The sequence below is a fragment of the Dufourea novaeangliae genome, unplaced genomic scaffold (genome assembly GCF_001272555.1).
Source record: "Dufourea novaeangliae isolate 0120121106 unplaced genomic scaffold, ASM127255v1 scaffold65, whole genome shotgun sequence".
In the NCBI taxonomy this organism is placed as follows: domain Eukaryota; kingdom Metazoa; phylum Arthropoda; class Insecta; order Hymenoptera; family Halictidae; genus Dufourea; species Dufourea novaeangliae.
Window position 1 is genome coordinate 3,412,874 of NW_015373961.1, and position 13,731 is coordinate 3,426,604.

Sequence of the window (13,731 nt, forward strand, 5' to 3'; positions counted from 1 at the left end):
AGACGAAGGGAGGGGGGAAGCGTCTCGAGCCGAAACTTCGGGGTGGTTAGGCGGGCAGAAGAAGTCGAGGGGTTGGTAAGCAACGGGCGAGATACGTTGTACGCAGAAGAAACACCCGACCGTCGACTACCGGCGCTTCGAGAATTTATGGACGAGTCCCATTCGGCGCATCCGGCCGGTGCTGGCTACAGAAAAAGTCGAACCCGCCACGAGAGGACTTTGGCATTACATTGTACCACGAACAGGGAGAACGAAAGAGAGAAAGAGAACAGGAGTCGCCGATGCACCGAAAAGAGATTTCCTTTTTCTACGTATGGAAATGAGCCGACGTTTCTTTCATCGTACGAGCTTTATTCAATGTCTGCTTACGCGTACATCATATACTTCCTTCTCCACCCTCCAGTATACCGATGCCGTGGTTGAATCGTTTTCAACTATTTTTCCAAGCCTTTTCCTTTAAACATCATTCCTCCCCACTCTGTTTCTTTCATTTCCCCGAGACTGTGTCGAGTGTTCTTCAAAGGACCCAAAACGACATCACCACCCCCGTGTATCGCGGATTCGTTCTGTGTCGTGTTTGGATAAATATTTCAGACGAAAGTGGATATTCGAAAATCATTCCGAGTGTACGGTAAATGTTAGGGAAAAAGATGGCATTCCCTGGGACATCGAGAAATTGCTTCCGGTCGTTACAGACGACACGGTTCAACGGTGTTAAACATTGATGAATAAGTCGTGGTTGTTTGTAACGATCGTTTGACAATTATCGAGAACTATTTTGTTATCCGTCTCATGCAAGTGACGATGGAGGGGAGCAAACTCTTTGGTTCGTTCAGTTTTGTTTTACGGTTATACGGCCACACTCTGAAATTCTTCCGTATACATGCAGACTGGAGGCGAAGCTAGGTAATTGGATATATCGTAATGAATAGACTGCGGATTTTCATGCAAAATAACATTCTTTAAAGTAATTTTTTACAACAGCAACGGTAGGAATTTATTTCTTCTCTTAAATATCTTATTGGGTTCAGAATACAATAAGAAACACATTGCGTCTGACGAAAGTTTTTTCTCTTTTCTATTGCACAAAGCCCTATTTGGTTTTAAATGTAGAAAATCCGCAGTCTAGTAATGAATTTGTTTTTAGGGTAAGAGAGACAATACTTGTGTAGAAAGTATAACACTCACCGTGTGAAGATCGTGTCCGGCGTTACGTACGGTCGCAGTTTAAACAGCTCCTCGTCTATTCCGACCTTGTGACCACTTCCTCCCATGTTGCATATATCCATTCCAGATGCATTCGGACTGCGATTGTAATCGACGTCATCGTCGTCGACATCGTCGATCTCCATTGCTGCAACAGACGAGAACAGATTTTCATGTTTAGCTTCATCCGCATAATCGTACTGTTTATAAATCGATTTTTTTTTAACTTTGGTCACTTTGTTACAGTGACACACGCTACTCATAACACTCAACGTGTCTCACGTGACACATAATATTCAAATAATCGACTGTATTTTCTGTGTAGATTCCAAAGACCAACTCTAAGATAAACTCTCGACTCACCACTGCTCTTCGATAACTTAACCCTCTATAGCCCGAATTCTTTTTCTTGAATATAAAAAACAATCTATGTGACGTGAAACCAACAAATATTAACCTCTAAGTACAAATTAACAATGAATTTACAATTCCCAAAGACGTTATTATTATTCCAATATATTCGAGTTAGAATTGATAATCGCTATAAAGAATCTTATCGATTATCGAAGATAGGTTGTACAACACGATGTGTGCCCATATACTGGCAAACATTTAAATTAGACCGAAAAGCTATTGGTATACCGGTATGTGATTTCAAAGTCACACGGGGCTATAGAGGGTTAATGTCACGGAACTGGCTGGAAGATGGCGTGAATTCGAATAACTTGACGCAACTTGGTAACACTTAAACTTTAACAAATGTAACGAAACGCGATACATGAGCACATGTATGACTGGCCTGACTGCTTTGACCGCTTTGACTGGTGAATTTATTCTGTCGAATGTTGTGTAGTTCCCGATTGGTTGTATGTATTCGTGTGCTAGAGGGGATGAAAAATTCTGATTGGTGTTTATGTTCTGGCGGGTGTAGTGTACTATGAAACGAACTGGGGGCTTGTATTGTTTCTGGGATTCCTGAAAATCAGCGCTGGGTTGTAGTAAACCACTGTTTCAAGGACAGTGGGCATTTGCAAGTGATATACAGCTGTCAAGGAATGTCTGTTTATGGCAGATTTCTGATCGTATTCACGGGCCCATGACGCGACTATCGTTGTAATCGTTTACTACCTGCGTTAGGTCACAACAAGGACATTCGGATTTTTGGTGATAGAATTAGACAAACTAGATAATACAGGAATACTAAATATAAAAATAAAGGCATGTGAATAACTAATTTTAAGAATTAAATCGTTTAAAATTATAGGTCCGAAGAGGTGCATTTCTCAAACGTCTCTTAAAAATAATGTAAAAAAAAAAAAATAAGCACAGAATACCGAATAAAGTAGTCTGTTGACTGTGGATGTTTATGCATTTATAGCGTTCCTTAACTTGAAAAATGCAATAAAGTGAAGATTTTAAAACAGTTTAATACCATTTAAATATGTATCATTATTAACGTAGTAATGCCTCTAGTGTAAAACGCAAAATTCTGTCACATTTGAACTTTTCGATACCTGTAATATAAAACTGTGAATTTGCATAAACTTCCGCAGTCTAATAATGAAGGTGCAATTTAACAAAAGAAGCGATATTTAAGAATTACTCATATTCACGAGCAATTTACTCCTTACTCTTACTATCTAGAATAGAAATAAATAAGAAAAACATTCTCGGGGGAGGAAAATATGTTTAACACAGAAAGTATACTTCCAGCGTCAACGTTACACACGCTTTGCAAAAGTTATTAATATCCGCTCGGATCAAAGACGGATACAATTAATATCATCCGAACCCCGTTCCGCCCGAATTTGTCCGGTATATTGCATCAATCGCGTGTACGTACGTTCCCCTCTGTTTCAGCTCCGCGAAACTTCCCCTGTATCTGAGGCATCGTGCTCAAAAGAAAGGTTCCGAGCGTAACCAGCGTATCCGTAACGACTCGTGACAAGAGCAAGAAAGTGGTTCAAAGGAGACGGCACCAGGGATAACCGGGAGATTTTAAACGAAGCGGTTCCTGGCTTCTAAGTCTGCCTCTCTCCGCCATCTCCCTGCCACCGTCGTTCCCTCCCCGCCAGGGTTTGCACGCTTCTATTTTCCACGGCGGTTCTCGTATCGCGACTAACGCGAATTCGCCTCGACCACACACTCTTCTCTTTTCCGCCCCGTTTTGTCCACGTTCCGCACGTCGACACGTAGCAAATTCGTTGAATTTTATACACGAAGAGGAAACTTATACAGTAAATCATCTATGAGTGTTCGAAGGCTCCTCGACGCTGACAAGAAGTCCCCAGGTAGAACGCTGACTTTTTAACCTCTTCGCTACGGCAGACTTCGAGACGCGATCTACGATATGAACCACGAATGTTTTCGTCAGTGTGCATTTTACAGAAATTATATGGAAATCGTCAAAACTAAATCTCACTGGATTAAACTCATATTATTTATTTATTCGTACCCTGTGTTGAATTGTTAGTACGCGTACTAAACATGTAACAGTAACATTAAGTAAACGTGGGACAATAGGACGTAATGAGCAATGTGAAGTGAGCGCCTATAGGCTCCAACCGTTTATGGCGAGCAATGTGAAGTGAGCCTCTATAAGTACCAACTGTTTGTAGCGACCAATATGAAGTGAACGCCTATAGGTGCCAACCGTTTGTAGCGAACAATGTGAAGTAAGGCGCCTGTAGGCGCCAACAGTATTGAAATACAATAATAACTTGAAAACACTAAATCCACGATAACTGTTAGAGAAGACTCAATGGCATTGACAGGGAGAGGTCTCCAGGTATGACGCTGACTTTTTAATGAGATTTAGTTAATAATGATATTTGTTTTAGCCGCATATGGATATTAGTTTATGAAATATTTAATGTTTTTAATGAAAAGAAAAGAAGCGACACACGCTTTTCTTACATCAAACACGACACGTAACTAGAAGAATAATTATTTTCCAAAGAGTTTATACCGTGTCGCCGTTTTGATACACCAATACGAATGTACTTTAATTCACCGAGCGCGGCTCTAATTTTATTCGACGCGGGGAAAAATGAATTTCGTCCCCGTGTTCTCTAACGGCTCGTCCCCGAAACACGTCACGAAAATTATCTCCGGCGTGGGGACCGGGGCGAAACGATAATTTATACGAAGTTCCGCGGAGAAGGACCCCGTAGTCTCTCTCTCTCTCTCTTTCTCTCTCCCTCGAGACATTTTTCCCCGACATTCTTAGCCGGCCGTCCTAGAGGGGTGGGGGAAGGAGGAAGCAAAAAGGAGAAAGAAGCTGATGGAAACGATGCACAGGGCCACTCCTGGCGGCGCAGCTAGAGGCCGCGGAACCAAGAAGATCGAGCGAAATGGGAGAAGGAGGCAGAGAAACCTGCGTATAAAGACGGGACAAGGAGACCCCAAAGGGAGAAAGGAAGATAGAGAACGTCGAAGAAAGAAAGCAACACATATCGATCTCGCGGAGGAGACTTCCGTCTGTCCGGTTCTAGTCTCTCTTTTATCGTAACGCTCGATCGGATCGACCGTTCCGCCGACCGAGCCCTTCTCTCTATCTGGAACAAGCGCGAGGCCCACCCTCCTCGAGAGAGAGAGAGAGAGAGAGAGAGAGAGAGAGAGAGAGACCACCCTTTCCCGCCGACCGGCCTAGTATATACACAGCTCCCTCTATCGGCTTGCTAGCTATATGTGTGTGGGTGGTAGGGAGACGGGCTCCAGAAACTCATTTGAATCACGTGCAACGACGAGTCAAGTGCAGCCGTACTACGCGTTATGCCGTCGTATATACGCTACTACGTACTTACTAACGATTTCCACCTTCTTTTTTTTTCCTCTTCTTTCTGCCCTGCTTCGTCCTCCATTCCTGGCTCTCTATCTTTCTCTTCCCCACTTTCGTCTTTCACGCGCGCATTTCTGGGATATTTATTGATTTCGACGCCCCGGTAACCATGTCGCTCTCTCTGTGTGACAGGGTCCCGTGGCCCACCTCAATACTCGATTCTCTTCTCTCCACCCCCTGGCCCACCCTCTCTCTTTTTCCACACCGCCCCATGAAGGTCGCCCCGTTTCTCTGGGAAACAATCTTCCCATGGAAACGAGGACCGAAGAATCGCACCAACGAAATCCTGTAACCTCCAAATATATCACGATATTTGTGCATTATGTTCAAAAGGAAACGAACGGAATATATGATGGAAGAGAATTTTTTCTCTCTTCTTTTTTTTTCTTCCCACGAGAAGTTCCGTAATGGATACCAGGATTGGGCGGCAAACGGCGGCCGAGCAGCGCGATTACGAGGGGTGCCACCCGGGGGATGAAGATGGTGGAACCGGAGGATGAGAGAAAGAGACAGATACGTGGGAGGGGGGAGTGGTGGTGAGAAATGGAAGGAGAAAGATAGAGAGACAGAAGAGGGCGAAACATAGGGTGAAGGAGAAACAGAGGAAGAGAGAGAGAGAGAGAGAGAGAAGGGAAGAGTAAGGGAGAGTGTGGAGAGAACAGAGGGGCGTGGCAAGATGAATGATCGCAAGACGCGGGAGTATTGATCCCGGGGACTGTACTCTGACTGTTTCTCTCTTTCTCTCCACATCACCCTCTCTTACACCCTCTGTCTCTCTCTCTATTCGGCATATATACACGTACCCTCTCACCCCACTTTCCCCGTCCTCTACCATCGTTCCTTCGTGGTCATTCTATCTCTCTTTCCGTCTCTTTCTCCTCCCCCCCCCCCCACCTATTCACTGCTTGTCGGAGCTTCGCACCCCTGTAACGGGTGGCGCGCCGGTTCGGGTTCAGGGTCATGCGTGCACCCCTTTCGGCCAGTGTCGGTTCCTTCCTTCCTTCCTTCCACCCCGTTCACCGGAGGGAGAGGAGGACTTCGGGGGCCCTGCTCCCGTCTCGTCTGGATCGAAGTCGAAGAACCCGAGAGAGAAGAGAGGGAGATCCTTCCTCTCACCCCAATATATACACACGCGAGGCGGTCTCAGCCGACCAGTTCCACGGCTTGCGACTCGGATCAACGACATTTTCGCCGGCCAACTTACCCCCCGTCGTCGGCCCCGTTACCCATGATGCTCTATCCGCGCGAGAAAGAACGCCGATGATCCTGAATCGTTTGTTTCTTTTCTTCTTCTTCTTCCCGGCGTGGTGTAACGAACCACCTTTTTTCTTTTCCACCCTTTTTTGCACGGCCCCCGTTCTCGTCCCGACAAGCGGTTTCGCCGATGTGGGAATGATTCTGGTACAATTATAGCGGGACCGTTTGGATCATCAGTTAGTGGGCTATATGGCGCGCGCCTACTTGAGCCATGTTTGAAAACTTGTATTAACCCTTTAACGCCCAGTATTGCACCGGTGTAACAGTTATTCGAAAAGTGCGTCAAATTCTGACGCCGATTATTATCTGAATTTTGTCAGCTGACACCCGTAGTTTTCAGTTAGGAAATTCAAGTATTCCCTCTAAATATAAATAAAAAACGGAAGAATGAGAATTAGGTCTGCTTAATATCGATATTTTCGATTTCCAAATAACAAGATACAACATATACAGGGTGAGTCAATAAGAACTACTATCTAAAATGACTCGTTACTTATTGGTTATATCAAGGAACATTTTATTGAATTATGTAGCAATTTAAGGGGCTCATCGGATGGATACAATATGATTTTTTGGTATTTTATTTTTTTATAGATATTAAGGTGAGTGAGTTTTTTCAAGGTCAATGCATCTTTTTTTAATACCACGTTGTTGATGGAAGGACGAATTCAGCGACCTATATCATGAGAATAGGTACCTATTAGAGAAAAGGAATAATACCAATTAGAGAAAAGATGCATTGAACTTGAAAAAACACGTCACCTTGGTACCTCAAAGAAAAAAAAATAAGGTACCGAAGAATCAAATTCTATTCATCCGAGGCGTCCCTTAAAATATAACATAATTCAATAAGTACGATTTAAGGGTCTAAAACATTTAGGTCTAAACATTAAAGGTCAAAGACATTTTACAGATGATTATAATCCATCAATACGGTACGATTAGGTGCCCGAACCGACTATATACTTCTGGCAGGATTAGAAACATCGCGAAATCCTGGAATCGTCGATCCGCAAGTACGATTAACAGGAGCAGCACGCGATCACGTTGGTATTAATAACCGAAGCACGGTGGCGCGGACGGGCGAAACGGGGGTTGGAAACGAGCGGGACAGACGTGACAGTCTCGCGAAAAGTAATTACTACCCTCTTGTCCCGTGCTTAATACGACGGAACGACCGGTCTGAAATAACATCCCCGCGTGCCCGGTTGACACATTTAAAAAAAAAAGGAGGAAAAAAAAAACTCACGAAGGATTAAAACGTCGTTGTTTCACGGTCGTTAACGTTCCTGTCTAACGAAACTTCTGTAACACTTCGCGACGACGACGTCTAATTACTTCGCCGTTTGTCCGTGGATACATTCCCGCGTGGACAGAGACCAAAAAGAAAGAGAAAAAAAATTGGCAAATACGTTTACCTGTTCTTTCTTTTTTTTTTCTGTACATAATTCCCAGTTGCTTCCGTTGAAGGACGATTAAGCATTGGAAATTAACGCGGGGTGTACACCAGGCACACGTAAGGGAAACGAAACCGAGGGGCGCCTCGAAGGTCGTGGAACATATTTTATGTAATTAGCGGCAATTTCTGTGCAGGACGGGCCCGACGAGGCGTGTAATCAGGTGGGCATTGGACGCGCGAGACCGTGTTTCGTCTTCCGTTGTAAGCAGCCCCGCGCCGGTGAAACGCGATGTGGGAAACGGTGGCGCACACACAATATATCCGTAATAACAGGTGGTACGACAGAACTGACGTAATGATAGGCCAACAAGTGAAGGTAATTGGAAAGGGAAAGCTTTCTCGTTAGAAAACTTCGTCCACGACCAGGGGGGTACGTACATACGTCTATGTTTGTTTTGACGGGTCGTTGTAACCCTGTCGAGCGGGGGTCTCTTGCGATCGAACGACACCGGCGCGCACTCGATTAGGAGGTCAGTTTTATGCCGCCCTCGATCGATCCCCACCTCAGGGGGAGAGCGAAATGGAAATCATCGGGTTCGAGCGGGGTTTACAGTAACCGACCCCCGCGACACACTACGTTAAGGTAGATGGTTTGCCTCTGCCGCCTTACGATTTATAATTCATGCACCGTGGTAAAGTGAGCACCAATATGACACCGGGGGCGTCTCCTGCTACCTACTCAAAGACGTTAACAAGGAACAACTACCGTGACGGTACGTACCTACATGGGAAAGAATGTTCGCGAACTGGGTTAGCGATGAGTTTGTGAAGCTCGACCCGTGGTTTATCGCGTAACCGATAATTTAGCGATTCCTTGTCTAAGAATTGGTAGAGAATTTGTAATTTTGGTAAAATCGTTAGTGAAGACTGAAAAAAATTGAAAACGTTGGAATTTAGAGATATAGATGAGGGTTTAAGTGACATTAAAATTAACCCATGTACAACGAGTGCAGGGTCATTTTGACCCATCTGTAGCCGTTGAGGTATTCTTTGTAGTCATATGTAAATGTAACATTTGAACTTGAAAGTATACATAAAATTTTAAGCATAATTCTTTTTTGGAAGCCACGTACAATGGAAATTCCGCTACGGGTCAAACTAACCCTGTATTCGTTTGCAGTGTCAGTCCCATATCATTCACCTTCCAAGGGTTAATTGAGGTGTGAACATTTTTGAAACACTACGTGGTATCGTTAATCCCATCAAATTAGTTTTTTCAAGCGAAACACTGAGAAACATAGTGGTTGTTTGTGCTACGATTCTATAGAACTCACTAGACTTTCCGAGTTTCGAATGGTACAATAGGTGCGTGTCAGCGTTGCATTCTATCAATTGGAAAGACTGGAAAGTTTAATGCACCTGTGACGGGGTAAACAACTGTTCCATCCGCTGTTGTACTTATATACCTGTAAAGATGATTATTATGTATGTGTATAACACGCAAGTATTGTTAACGTGACGTGTGGTACACTGTTTATTGTGGAATGAATTTATTCAATCTTCCAGAATATTTCGTGAAAATTTAATTGCAAATTTTTGTCTACAGGTTTTTGTAAATTTGCTTGTAAATTTTCTTTCCATTACCTGGACCCCCCATATGAATCAATGTACGAGGGGTGTTTCCAAAGTTCTGGGAACTGCGATCTGGCTGCATAATGCAGGGGAAATAACTAATGATTTCAGGTACAGGCACATTCTGACAGGTTTTCTGACAATGTATTTTTAAATAATAATTTTGCAACTATGGAAGAAGTTGTAAGTTCTGAAAGAAATATTATTTTCTTACAAATTAGTCTTAAACGAATTGAGCTGGGTATTACGCCCACATCCACCTTATTCGTCTGATCAGACACCCACCAACTACCAATTGTTGTCAAAATTGGAAAAACCTCTATGTGGTGGACGATTTCAGGATCTAAATACCTTAATAAAGAGATATCCAAACAGTTTTTTCAGATGACTTAAAAAAAACTAGTTTCGCGCAGGGAGAAGTACATACAATTACATGGAAATTATATTAAAAAATGACAATGTAATAAGGACGAAAATTGACAAAATAAACAATTTCTAACACAATTCCCAGAACTCTGAAAACACCGTTCGTATAAATCATAAAATCAAAAGTAGTAACATTTTATGTCCAATAAAATACAGTTTCTAAATATGATATCCCAAATAAAAAAGAACCAAATCGGCTTCGATCCCTAATATCCACACACAAGACGAACATTCCTGCAATTTATAGCCATTTTACCGATCTATAACAACCCATTCATTCGACAAACCTTAATCACAGTTTCCTATCGTGACCTTCGAAAACCGAGAAGACATATCTTCCGAGGACGCATAAACAATTTCCAAAAAAAATTTCGCGTGTCGTTGGAAACTTGTTATTTTTTGTATCTGCTTCTAAAAGCAACGGTTCTGTTTCACGTTAATTAAATCGAATCGAATTTAACTACCGTCGGTCCGTTCACGGCGATATCGGTACGGGTGACGTCAACCCGCGTCAGTTTCCCACGATTCCCGATGCATATTCCGGCCGATCGGATAATCGAATTTCGCGGTGACGTCTACAGCCGGGACCAACCAGTATTCCCGGTCAAAAGATACACGCTGCGAGCGCGCGCGCGCGCCTGGGTTCTATTCGGAGATACCGTTCGATGAATATTTATGGTCCTCGCCGGTTTTGGGAACGCGTGGAGCCTCGATATAAGACAGATGGTACAATGGATAATACGGGGACATCGTATCGACGCAATTATATAACGGTCATTTGCCGCCGCGGCTCGTTAAAGATAACGCTGGCCATTCACAGGAGAGAGGGGGATCGCGTAGCGAAACAATGAACGCGAATTATTTCTGTACCCGGAAGAACATGGGAAAAAACTGATCGGAATGAAAGTACGATCGCGATACCGCTATCGTGTTCACCGGTTGAAAAGTGCCGCACGATAACACGTATTTTCGAGCGCTTTAATTACAATTCACGAGAATACCAACGACATTGTACAGGTGAACACGGTCTGGGAGACACGTACATGACACACAGTGGTATATTATGACTTGTTTTCTTTCAAATCAGTCTACGAGTCGTAATTTGTAAGTAAATGTGAAGCGTTCTGGTTTAAATTGTTCGTAATGAAATTCTCTATCTATCTGTCGAGACTAAATTTTCGAAAAATATAAGCAGATGGCGATCGATAGTGATTGAAGAAGTGCAGGTCCAGGGCGTGTGATTCGTGAGAGTTTGACACAGCTTTTTCAAATTTTACTTTTTACTTACTTCTTATAGTATTATTTGGTGGTATTAAAAAGTAGGAACTGTTAATATATTGTTGTTTTTGTTTGTATTATTCTGTTTAACTATGGTCAATAAAGATTTGTGCAAAAATTTTCAGTTCAGTTTTTAAAACGAAATATTACTGTTACAAAACAAAATCAGTTACAAAGTTTTGGATTCAAGTTTCGACGATTTAAGAATTAGGTTCCAACCCACCCCTAATAAATAATGGAAAGGTCAGGAACGGTATTAACGTCGCTGCGCGTGGAACAGCTCAAATACGAAATTAAAAATTTGTTCGACTTCGATTTTATTCTCCGAGAACAAGTTCAACTTCCTGTCTCTCCACTGTACGTATTTTTATTGGGGACTTAAACGAAATTCTGGAAATTAACACGTTCACTGCGGAGCCTATTTCGGTTGACCTTTCGTTCCCGCTGATTGCATTAACTGACAATTGAAGTTTTATTCCATGAACGACCAGGCGGTGAACGTGTCAATATAAAAATATCGATCACTGTTAATCGTGTTCATTCGTAAAAATATAGTTAAACAAACATCGAAGTCTGACAGTTCACGCGTAGCAAGTGCATTATACAAGCAAAAAATCAACTATGTGTCCACCACCTTTGGAAAGGAAGAAAGCAAGTTTTACAACAACATTCTAAATTTAGCCGGAACAATTTCCCTTTCGCGTCTAACGAGGCCGCAATTAGCTTCAATTTATTCGCGAAACAAGTTTTCCATCATCGAGCCTTGTGACCACGAAAGATTTCACAGCGGCTCGGCTTCTCCCCAGTCCAACCCCTTGAAACTTTTTTCCGTGCAAGTTCCCGCAGAAAAAGAAAGAGAATAGGAACCCTAGGAAACGGGGGTGGATTTTTTTTCTTCGCGCAGCTACACGCAATTAGAGGAGAAGGGGTGGAACGGAGGGAATTCTTACGCGAATCCTTCGATACCGCCTATCGTCGAACGATAAAAGGACCTCGACGAAAGGCAGAAAACCGGTGAACCTCCGTAGTAGATCAATAACAAACCATTACGGACTCTCCTCTTCCATCTCTCTCTAACTCACACACACACACACATACAGGGTGGACCACGAAACGTGATGAGTTTAGATTATTGTACTGCTAGCTGTCCGATCGAAATTTTATTTGACTATGTAGTATAACATGATTCAAGGAGAGCTTTAAGATGATGGTACCAAATTTTCTGTCAAGCCTTTTTTCTCAGTTTTCAAGGTCACCTTCAGTTTTTTTTTTATAGATAAACCTACAATTTTTGTACGTCCTTTTAGGAAAAATCATTTTTTTCTCTTCTAAAGCAAAGAAACATTATAGAAATATCATTTAACTTAATTGAAACGATGCTGAAAATGGTGTCCATCATCTGCAATACACTCGAGTAAATGGTTAACCCTTTCAGGACTGGTGGTTACATTTGTGTACATGAAATTCCTTATAATTTCACACAAAGCTTGGGTACACCGTATTGCAGATCCATATATTTTTTTATAAATTAAAATTTTGTCACGTTCTGAATGTTTTTAGTAGATCTAAAGAATTCAGAATAGAATAACAATCCCTTTTTAAAACAAAATTTTTAAAATGTCACCTAAACAGTCTACTGAGTTCAAATGTATAGTCAAATATTCTTTTTACTCTTAAAAGAAAATTCAGGTCTGAAAAGGGTTAAGAAACGACTGCTTAGTTCTATTTATGACATTTGCACAGACAGTTAAACAATGAATTTTCGATCGAACAGCCAGCAGTAGAATAATCTATGCTGATCACGTTTCGTGGACCACCCTCTATACACACAGGAGGCATCAAAGAGGCCCCCGGAGGTGCACAGATGCTACTCCACTTCATCGTGAATTCTTCAACGTTGAATCGATTCTTTTGCTAATTACCGTTGTCTCGCGGCGGAAAGGAAGGTCGAGGAGAGGAAATAAAGAAAAGCACGACGGGACAAAGCGGACAGATCGATAACGGCGGGTCTTCATGGACCGTCGTACCCGGTTCGGCCCCGCGAGACAAAAGGAATCGACAGGTTTTTTTCCTCCTCCTCCTCACGCCACGCCTAATTTAAGCTGCGCGAAATAATCCATTTTGTTCGGCGGTGACTGATTGTTTCACCCCTTTATCCGTGTTCGCGTTTTACATCGATTCCTCCTCCGTTTCGTCCTCCTGGCCCTTTTTTTTCCCTCACCTTCCCACCCCCACCCCCGACGCCACTCCTGCCCCTCTCGCCCCCGGAGGCGTTTCATTAGCCGCGACGAGAACATTTGTTTTTGTCGATGTTTCGCGGCAGCTTGGCCGCTTTTTTATTCCCTCTTCCTCTCTTCTTTTCGTGCCTCTTTTCGCTACTTTTCACGCATCCACCCTAACGCGCGTCGGGGAAGGGGTAGTCGGAAAAAAAGGCGGCGACTACTGGGGGAGGGGGGAAGAGCTTTGCATAGTTATGCAATTAACCAGACGAGCTCGACGCTTGTTTATCGTCATTTCGCTGTGGCTCGTACGGGATCATCACGGGGATTATGTAATCGCCGAGCCAGTCCAGTCTACCAGCCTCCCGTGCTGTGTTCCTATCTGTACCGATGGGGTTCAAACGACGAATTATTCGAGATACTCGCAGAATTTCGAAGAATCGTTTATATTCGTTCGACAATTTCATAATTGT

The 13,731-nt window shown here is 43.0% G+C and overlaps 1 long non-coding RNA gene across 1 annotated transcript in view; it reads right to left on the reverse strand.

The window, feature by feature from the left end:
- Positions 1–1,194: 1,194 nt before the first annotated feature.
- LOC107186609 overlaps positions 1,195–13,731 on the reverse strand; it is a 39,732-nt gene continuing 27,195 nt past the window's right edge. Inside the window, exon 3 of the long non-coding RNA XR_001516181.1 lies at positions 1,195–1,354. This is a non-coding gene — a long non-coding RNA (uncharacterized LOC107186609). The remainder of the gene's footprint in view (positions 1,355–13,731) is intronic.